The 10222-nt window shown below is 35.3% G+C and overlaps 1 long non-coding RNA gene across 1 annotated transcript; it reads left to right on the forward strand.

Moving 5' to 3' along the window:
- The first annotated feature begins 1801 nt into the window (after positions 1–1801).
- On the forward strand, positions 1802–6957 carry LOC134737655 (uncharacterized). The gene is made up of 3 exons (XR_010122766.1): positions 1802–2031; positions 2179–2250; positions 5206–6957. It is a non-coding gene; the product is annotated as an uncharacterized LOC134737655 (long non-coding RNA).
- Positions 6958–10222: the final 3265 nt, after the last annotated feature.

Below are 10222 nucleotides of genomic sequence, written 5' to 3' on the forward strand. Positions count from 1 at the left end.
AATTATTCTGATCTACCACTGTTTAAATTAAAATTCAACAAATAATTGCTCAACTTCAATTTTATGCTGACTATAGAGACCTGGCCTTGGAGGGCCTCAAAAAGGAATCTATCTCTCAGAAAATAAAGAAAAGCTTTTATTGGATTGAATTAAAGTGATTCATTTCTTTTTTCTTCTTTAAAGATCTTTTCATTGATTGTGATTTTTAAAAATCCCTTAGGAAATTCCTTATAAATGTATAAAGTTGATTTCGTGGTGAAACTCTGTTCTGCTATTTACTTTTTTTTATTCCTTGGAGTGCTTGGAACTTTTTTCCTCTTTATGTCTACTTTCATTTCATCCATGCACCCATGATCTCATGTAGCTTTTCCACCCTTTAATCTTTTTTTCTGCTCACTTAAGATAGGCTTACTGCGAACATACATTTCAACCTTATGGTGGAGTATTTAAAAGTGAAAATTGAAGGAACAGAGGGATGTACTTAACATTCTGTCAGTGTTGCTTCTGCCTTTATAAGTTGAGGAAATTTTTATTTTAGTAAAACTTTATTTAGTAAAATTTAGCATATATAAGCTGAGAACGTTTTTATTTTATTAAAATTTGTAATCAGCCTTCATGCTTTTGACCAATATCTTTTGAGATTTCATTAATTGTAGAGGCCTGTGCTAAGTGATGGGAATTGAAAGATGTTTAATACCCAGTCTTCCATCTTTAGAAGTCTTGGCTTGAGTAAAGGCTGCCAGTTGAATATATTGGCATGTTTATTTTTGACCAATTTTTAGATTTTAACAGAATCTTAATAGGTTTCTTATTTAACCATAACTCTATGACTCTTACATATCATACAATGGAATTTTATTAGTTACATTAAATTGGAAGGAAGAAATGAGTTTGATAGAGAGGTTACTAAGCCTTCTTAATAAAAGTACCCTTAAATAATTCATGGCTTATACGATCAGTATTGTCAAATGTCGAAGAGCTAGAATTTGGAAAGCCATAATTTATCATGTATTAAAGGAAAATCACAACTCATTTTCTTACATTACATTTGACTAGCTGAAATTCCTTTTTTTTTTTCCTTCCAAAATTGGCTTGAAATTTTTAGGCACTATTCAATATAAAACCTGTCTCTTTTTAGTTCAGAGGAATAATATTTTGCATATATACTTATACATATATATATGTATGTCTGTGTGTGTATAAAGCATTTCATACACATGAGTACTAAGACTTTTTCTTTTTTTTCAGTTTAGCTGATTAAAATATTAAAATTTTGTCTAGCTATGGAGTAGGGCTTTTTCCATGATTTCCAAAGCGTGGTTACTGAAACAGTGAAACCCTGTATTTTATTGGCAAAGAATTAAAAGATTTTGAATCTTTAATCAAGAATTGTTAAATACTTCAGTTTATAATTGGTTATGAATTAACCAGAATTCTCCATACAAATCTGTCTGCTTGAGTGAAAAGACTGATTCTCTGCTTGCAGTATCCCCTACAGTACAGCCTTCTACTGTTCACATGTGACTGTAGTCCAGGTGACATGAGAGGGATCTGATCATGTACAGAAATGCTTAAGCATTGTTGGCATAAATCCACTCGGAGTTGCTGGGTTTTCACTTGAAAGGGAGTCTGGAAATGTGATTTAAATGACATTCTATCTTTTCTTCTGCTTGTGTCTTAAAGTCCTTGCCTGTCTCTTGTTGTAGCCAATGTAATGCATAAACTCTTCCAAGGAAGACAGGCAGACAAGCTCAGGGTTTGATTCACTGCCAGTTTTGTTCCAACAGTTGTATGAGTGCCACGTTCATGAAGCTAATGCCCCTTTTCTGGCCCTACCACAGGATTCCAAGTTTTTTTTCCAGATGGCTGTGCAGCTTCAGCCCTACCAGCAGGCTGGAGTCCTTATCCACTCAACAAAAGAGATGTGTGCTTGACTCTGAAATGTTAGCATGGCATTTCTAATTATGACAATACCGAGAATCATGCAACTGGAGATACACGTGGAGAAGGCAACTTGTCTGGTAAATAGTGGTATGGATTTTTTTTTTTTGGTCACTTATCCCAAGAAATAGTATGTCCTATTTTTAATATCAAGAGAATTCACTCCTTCATATAAGCATTCAATCATTTGTTTAAAAATTACTTTGCTGAATATGATTCACTATGTTTTTCTCTTAGCTAGGTGCTGGGACTATGGAAACAAATATTTCATTTCTATGGGCCACGGACTCATAATTAATTTTGAGACAGGTAAGGATGGTATGTCTGAGGATAACAAAGAGGCAAGAGTAACCAATATAGCTCTGGGGGCAGACAACACTGTAAAAACATGGAGGGTTTCGGAAAGGAGGGGAGTTTAGGCTGAACATGGAGGTTTTTGATGTGTGGTTTTTTTTTCTGCGTCTCTCAAAGTGAAAGACATTTTTTCCTTCCCAATTTAAAATTCATAGTTTTTAATTCTCCCCAAATGATCTCTTAATTCTCAGGATAAGGGTCTGATATGTGTGTGTTATTCCCTCTTTTCATATATGAAACAGTTGAGCCTCATAGATTAAACAACTTGCTCATGGTCACATGGCTGGTACTTGGAGAAAGAGGAGCTAAAAATACTCCCTTGAAAGTGGTACTGCCCCTTTTGGCAATACTCCCTTGGCACCTATGGCCCTGCCATTTTCAGCATCTGTCTCCTTTATTTGATGGTGTTTTGGCCTCAAAGTCATAGTATTTCATTAGTTAACGTCAACTCACAATTGATTATCCAATTTGATTTTGGTTGACCCACACACTAAGGCATTATCCCTTGCTTTTGATTGCAGATATTTGAGGGAGGAACAAAGTAAAATTATACAAGTAATAATGTTTATTGAACAATGATGGCCGGGCACTACATTTAGTACTTTAGTGGTTTAGCTCACAATAATCTTATGATCAGTTACTTTGTTTCCATTTTACAGAGAAGCAAACTGAGTCTCGTAGTCATTAAGTAACTTGCCCAGTATTTCTCAGTTTGCATGTGGAAGAGCTTGGATTCAGCCCAGGCAGCCTGATTCCTGAGCTCAGGAACTTCACCACCGAGACACAAGTTTAGTTCCCTCTATGGCAGTTCAATAATTAATAAAATATATGATCCAAACTATCTGGAAATAGATGACCCAAACTATTCTAAAGAGCCTTTCTGAACTTTTAAACTACAAAATTATTCTGCCGTATAAACATTAAGGAAAGGTAGAAAAGATTTGATATTGGGACACATACTGTGCTTTTTCTCAATTCACCATGTTATATCAGTTTCCTTATATTTAAAACATAAAATGATGTAACAGCTTCTTATTTATGCACAATACATTGGCATATTAAGGATGACTTTTTAGACAGCAAGGCAGAGTACACAGAGGTGTTTAATGTTCTTACATCTCTTCTGCCAACACTGTCATAAAAGTGCTTTCCCAAAACTGTAGTAATATATTGTTCCTATCACTTTGACTCACCTTCCAGACTTGGCCAAGAATTAAGATAATCTATCTCATCAACAGATTCAAATGTGTTTGTATTTTCTCTATCTTTGAGGAGCTTCTGAATTGTTCTCTCCAAGTGTTTACGGAAAAGAGAAAAGATAGGAGACAGAAGAGAAGTAAGAGAATATAAATTCCAGGAGACAGAGAATTAACATTCTCTTTTTTTTGATTCATGATTCAGAATAGGGTTCCATGGAGTGTTAAATCAGAGTGTGATTCTGTGGTAGAGGAACATTGTAGTTGGTGTAGTGTATCATAAAATCCTAGAAACGAATGATGAAAGGTATTTCTGGAGAAGTTGGTCATTAGTAAAGCAAAAGTTAAGGTATATGCCATATATAGTTCAGGCAGCGACATACTCTTGAATACTGGATTTCTTTCTTGCAGGCTTGATTTTCCTAATGGCAAAATTAATAGTGGCTATTATATTAAATAAGATTATTCAGAGCTGTCAAGTTAAGGTGAAACAGACACATTTCCTAAGTTTACTTGACGGGTAAAATGTCCACATTCTTAATCACTTATGAAATTCTAAAAAACTTCAGTTGTATTTCCAGTTGTAGCAGGATATGATATAAATTAGATGTCATGTAGGAGTGTTATTTACCCCAATTAATTTAACCTTTTTTTGTGTGTATATTTTGGACTGCTTTAGTACTTAACATTTTAGGGCTAGTTGACTTGCATAATGCTTCCAGAAAAGTACATGGAATATAACATTGCAGCTTCCTCAAATAAAAAATGCATGTGTATTTAAAATGAACCTAAATAGCTGGTAAAAGAGATTCTTAGAAGTTGTACTTATTTTAAATTAGAATTTTAAAATAAAACATGAAAATGGTTTTTGCGATTGCAGAATTATATTTTTGCTGCCATTATAGGAGAATAATTTTTAGAGTTATCTTGAAATAGAAATATGTATTTTAAGTGCTAGTCCAAAATTAAAAGAAGATCACTCTGTAACACCATTAGAGAGAAAGAGAGATTGAAATGGGGAAGAGATAAGTAATAACAATTAGAAAAATGTGATAACTGCAAAAACCTCATTTATGTAATATTTGATCTCTGAATTACTTTGCTTTGTTCTTCCACAGAAACAGGATGTACTATGTCACATGAAATTACCAAAATAACAAATTCTTATTTTCTTGAGGGAAAATTATGTAGTCTGATTTAAAAATATAATGTGGTGACCAAAACAGCAGATTAGCAGAGAATATGATTGCCTCTGATTGTCCTTCAATATCACCTCAGATTCTAAGTTATTATTCATTCATTTGTGATGAGGTATCTCATCTCCTCTGTCATTTGCTATGTTTACAATCCCACAAGAATCTATACTGCTTCCAGATAAGTGACATAACACATAGATTGGCATGTCCTTGTGAGCAAGTTGTGTACCAAAAACATAATGTATTCACCAAAAATGAAGTCATTTTACATCTTCTGTCGCTGGACTTAATTGGGTAGTTAGGTGACTTACAAGAACATTTTCTTTGTTATATCTAAGTTAAAGTTAAAGTTAAACTTGTGAGTCCTTTCACTTGGAAGGAGATTGAAAAAGATAAGCTTTCACATAGAAAGTGATTTACCAGTCATTTAAAGTTTTTATGAAATGAAAAATTTATTTCAGTTTTTTTAATATATTACTACTGGGCTAAGTTTGTTTCTTTCTGGCTTTTTCGTACAGCAGGATTTCAATTGTACTGATGCCATCATAGTTCACGGGAGAGAAATTCTTCAACTTACTCTGGAGTCAGACTATATGTAATGAAGTTATTCCCGAGGTGATTAGTCATTACAAATTCAAGTTATGATATGCTTTGGTTGTGTCCCCTCTCACATCTCATCTTGAATTTTAGTTCCCATAATCCCCACATGTCACGGGAGGAACCCAGTGGGAGGTAATTTAATCACAGGGGTGGTGATCCTCATGCTGTTTTTGTGATAGTGAGTGAGTTCTCATGAGATCTGATGGTTAAGTACTTTTCCCCCTTTGCTCACCACTTCTCCTTGCTGCTGCCATTTGAAGAAGGACGTGTTTGCTTCCCCTTCCACCATGATTGTAAGTTTTCTGAGGCTTCTAGAGCCATGCAGAACCGTGAGTCAATTAAACCTCTTTCCTTTATAAATTACCCAGTCTGAGATATGTCTTTATTAGCTGCATGAGAACGGACTAATACAAGATATAACAACAACAACAATAATAATAATGTCAAGGTGTTTATGCATATAATCAGTTGCAGCCACATCACATCAAAAGTAATAATGACAACTATTCAGTTAAAAAAAAAAAAAGAAAGAAAGTTCCGAGGAAAAATGAAAAAGTGCCAGAGTTTCAATGGAACTGTTGGAAACTTTGTCTCCAAATTGATTTATTTTTCAATTTGTTGGGGAGGAAAAAAATACGTTTTCCTTCTACCCATCATAGGTTCATTGGCTGGGGCCCCTGTAACAAAAGACAGATTAACAAGAGAAAAGCATACACATTTATTTAATATTATTTTTTACATGACACAGGAGCCTTCATAAAGAAGTGAAGACTGAAAAAAACAGTTAAACCTGAGTGTTTTTAAATAGATTTGAGGAAGTGTTTTAAATAGATTTGAGGAAGAATAGAGAATCATGGAAAAGCATAAGGCAAAAAAAGAAAAAAAAGAGCAGGAAGAAAGAAGGAAGGAAGGAAGGAAGAAAGAGTATGAGTTAAGGGTAATAATAAACTGGGGGAAACTTAGGCCTTTTTGTTCAGATTCCTCTTGGTGTCCCTGTGATCTGTGTCTTTGGAGGTAAGGATGCTCCTTTCCTCCAGGTATTGAGAAGCCACCTCTCACATGAAGCCCTATGACCTTCTCCAGGGGAGAAGTGAAGGAGAAGTCAGAGATACCTTCCTGCATATCTATTTCACAAATTCCTTCAACTTAAAATATTCCGTATGTCAAGGTGCCACATTTTAGGATAGCACATCTTGAACTCTGTCAAGTTCTATTTGTTTTTTTTAATGTGATGGAGTTTTTGGTGTGTGTGTGTTTAGTGCTGGGTGAGAAAAATATCTTATATCCTAAAATACTAGTTGTAGTTATGCACAAATAGTCATAAACTCAGAATTTTAAAGTGAAAAAATAAATCTTAACCATCATTTAGCCTAATAGTTATAATGACAGACCATCAGAATTATCTAGAATTGCATGTGTGTATAATATGATCTTAAATTGTATCATATATATATGTATGTATAGATGTTGCTGAGTTTCATTTCTGGAGAGTCATTGCTAATTCACGAGGTATGGAGAATGACAATGCAAGGTTTCCTCTATGAGCAGCCAGGTTGGGAAACCATTTATCTTATAAGTTCTGTAACTTTGCATGAGGCAACTGAATCCTGTGTAGATTGACCAACCTACCAATTATCATACAGCCATCGGATACTGTAGTCAGTAATAAACCTGGGCTTTCTGACTCTTGACTTTTCCCCATAACCGAGGTTTCTTCTTCAAGATGTTTTATGAGACATTACTAATCCCTTGACTATGACTTTGAATGTCTGACACTTCACTGATACTCAGCTCTTGTTTTTTGTCTAATAAAGAATTATGCTGTTGATTCACTACTTATCCTTTAAAAGTAATGTGATATTGTGTTTGCCCATAAAAATAAAATTGTTAACACTTGCTCCCTTTCATTGGAAATGATTTTCACATTTTCTCATTTCTATTTGTTAACACTTATCTTCTAACTTATGGTTTTTCACTTCAAAGTTAAATTATTTAAATCTAGAAAAAATTGTTTATTAAATTCACTTGTTTAACAATTTCAGAAAAGTCAGCCAATGAATTGTTTATTGAAAGGGTTGTTCCCTCCCTCCCTTCCTTGCTTTCTTCCTTCCTTCCTTTCTCTCTTCCCTCCCTCTTATAATCCCCAGAGGAAATGGCAGATGCCAATGGCTGAAATGTAATGTAATTGACTTGTCTCCCTAGTTTGTGTATTACCGCACTCTGTTGGATACAATTAGGTCTACTCTAATATGTTAGACTGTCTTGCCCCCTAGTGGTTTGTGCAGAAGACAGTAATGAGGACATTGGAAAACAGTGTGAAGGATCAGCTAATTATTTATTTACTTTTAGATAAGTACAATTTGACCAAAACCTGATTTTATAATAACTAATTTAACATGTAACAACTCACCTTGCTTGTGTCTCAAATTTCATTTATGAACAAATCAATAGGCTAATTACTAAGTTAGAGAAATATGTTGCTATATAAGAAATATAAAATTTATGGTAACTTTTAATGCACAACTCAATTTATCACTTCATTAATTGGAGACTTCTAACGGGCCATTTTCTGAAAATTGAATTTATTTCTTCTTCTTCTTCTTTCAGAGACAGGTCTCTCTCTGTTGCCTGGGTTGGAGTGCAGTGGCCTCAAGTTCCTAGCCTCAAGCGAACCTCCTGTATCAGCTTCCTTTGTAGCTGGGACTACAGGTGTGCATCATCACACCAAGCTAATTTTTATTTTATTTTATTTTATTTTATTATTATTATTTTTTAATTATACTTTAAGTTTTAGGGTACATGTGCACAATGTGCAGGTTAGTTACATACGTGTACATGTGCACAATGTGCAGGTTAGTTACATACGTATACATGTGCCATGCTGGTGTGCTGCACCCATTAACTCCTCATTTAGCATTAGGTATATCTCCTAATGCTATCCCTCCCCACTCCCTCCACCCCACAACAATCCTCAGAGTGTGATGTTCCCCTTCCTGTGTCCATGTGTTCTCATTGTTCAATTCCCTCGAGAGACAGGTCCCACTTAATTTCCCAGCTGGTCTCGAACTACTGGCTTCAAGAGATCCTTTTACCTCAGCCTCCCAAAGGTCTGGGATTACAGGTGTGAGCCACTGAGTCCAGCCTGAAAATGGAATTTCCTGAACTGGAATGAGTTTTATTCACTATGCCTGAGATTCTGCAAACTGAAGCAGAGACATGCAGCAGATAATTTTTTTTTTTTTTTTTTTTTTTTTGAGACAGGGTCTGACTGTGTCACCCAGAGTGGAGTGCAGTGGCATGATCTTGGCTCACTGCAACCTCCACCTCCCAGGCTCAAGCAATTCTCCTGCCTCAGCTTCCCGGGTAGCTGGGATTACAGGCATGCACCACTACCACCCAGCTAATTTTTTTTGTATTTTTAGTAGAGACATGGTTTCACCATGTTGGCCAGGCTGGTCTTGAACTTCTGGCTTCAAATGACCCACTTGTCTTGGGCTTCCAAAGTGCTGGGATTACAGGTGTGAGCCACTGGACCTGACATGAATTTAAATTAGAAAAATAGAGACACTTTAAGCAAAATTTTTTGACCAAATATGAAAAATAAATTGGCTATAGTAAATTTACTACTATTTCAACATAAAACATAATCAACATAATCACCCATTCAATTAATTCATTAGAAATTAACAAAACTAACTTGTCCAACTCTCAGATGAATAAGAAGTAAAAAAGACTCTTGGTTTCTTGTAGCCTACATTCCTTAGATTTATAGATCCTGTCGGGTTGAGTCTTATTTCTAAGAAGAGATTAATTTTTCCCCCTTTCTCCTATCACTCCAAACTTACCCCTCTCGTGGTTCTTATGAATTCAGTTTTTTTTCTTGTTTATCATCCCAGTAATCCATATCTGTATATCCTAGGGTACCTGAACCAAGGTGAGCTTTTAATGAATCTTTGTTTTCAGTACCCCCTGTCTCCTTATAACCCTTAACTCTTCTCTTGCCCCCTCTGGTATTCAAGAAACCCTGAGTCTTTACCATGAAAACCTCCTCCACTGAAAGGTCAATCAGCCATCTATTGCCTTAAAAAGAAGTCTTTGCCCAGAAAGTAACAATGTATTTGCCCAGAAGTACAAACATATTAAGCTTTATCTTGAGTTTAAAATCAAATATATATTTAATTCATCTTCCTCTTCCAGGCTGTCCCTCCCCTGCCACACACACACGTATACATAGACAAAGGATAGACTCTGGAGGACAAAGGGCAGGAATTTATAGCACGGTTGGTCTTCTCACTCCATAAACCGTATGCCTTAAAACAGCCAATATACCTCATTTTTTTTTTTTTTTGCTTCTTTTATTCATCCTTTTTGTTCTTCTTAAACTAAAGAACTTGCCCTTCTCTCTCAGTGACAGCAGGGATGACACTTAGTCAGGTATGGCTGTATTGGTTGTGAAGAGCTGGTATCTGTCCGAATTGATTGCTACATCTGTCCTGATGAGCTGATGCTTATTACAGATTCCGAAGATTACCGTAGGACAGCAGGCAGTTTTCATTTGTCCACACCAGAGTTTTGCGTGCGCTATTCCCTTTTTCTAGAATCACTTATTCTCTCTCTTCTAATCCTGAATTCTCAGTCATATTCTAGTAGTCTACTTATATGTTATTTGGTGACCCTGAAAAATTCCACGATAGAGTTGATGACAACCTCATTTGAGTCCATTCTGTACTTTGTGAAAACCCTATTAAGGTACCTTATCATTGTTCAGCATATTCCAGAACACTGGGAAACTTCAGCTATGAACACTATTTTTTTTTTTAACTTAAAACTAACATTAAGTTATTAAACTTGCCTTGTATTTTAAAATTTGTTCATTTTCACCCTTTTGGGGGATCATTTCTTAGATGTTATGGATTCTGACTAGGTCTTTTTGAA

This window comes from Pongo pygmaeus, chromosome 10 (assembly GCF_028885625.2).
Source record: "Pongo pygmaeus isolate AG05252 chromosome 10, NHGRI_mPonPyg2-v2.0_pri, whole genome shotgun sequence".
Lineage (NCBI taxonomy): Eukaryota > Metazoa > Chordata > Mammalia > Primates > Hominidae > Pongo > Pongo pygmaeus.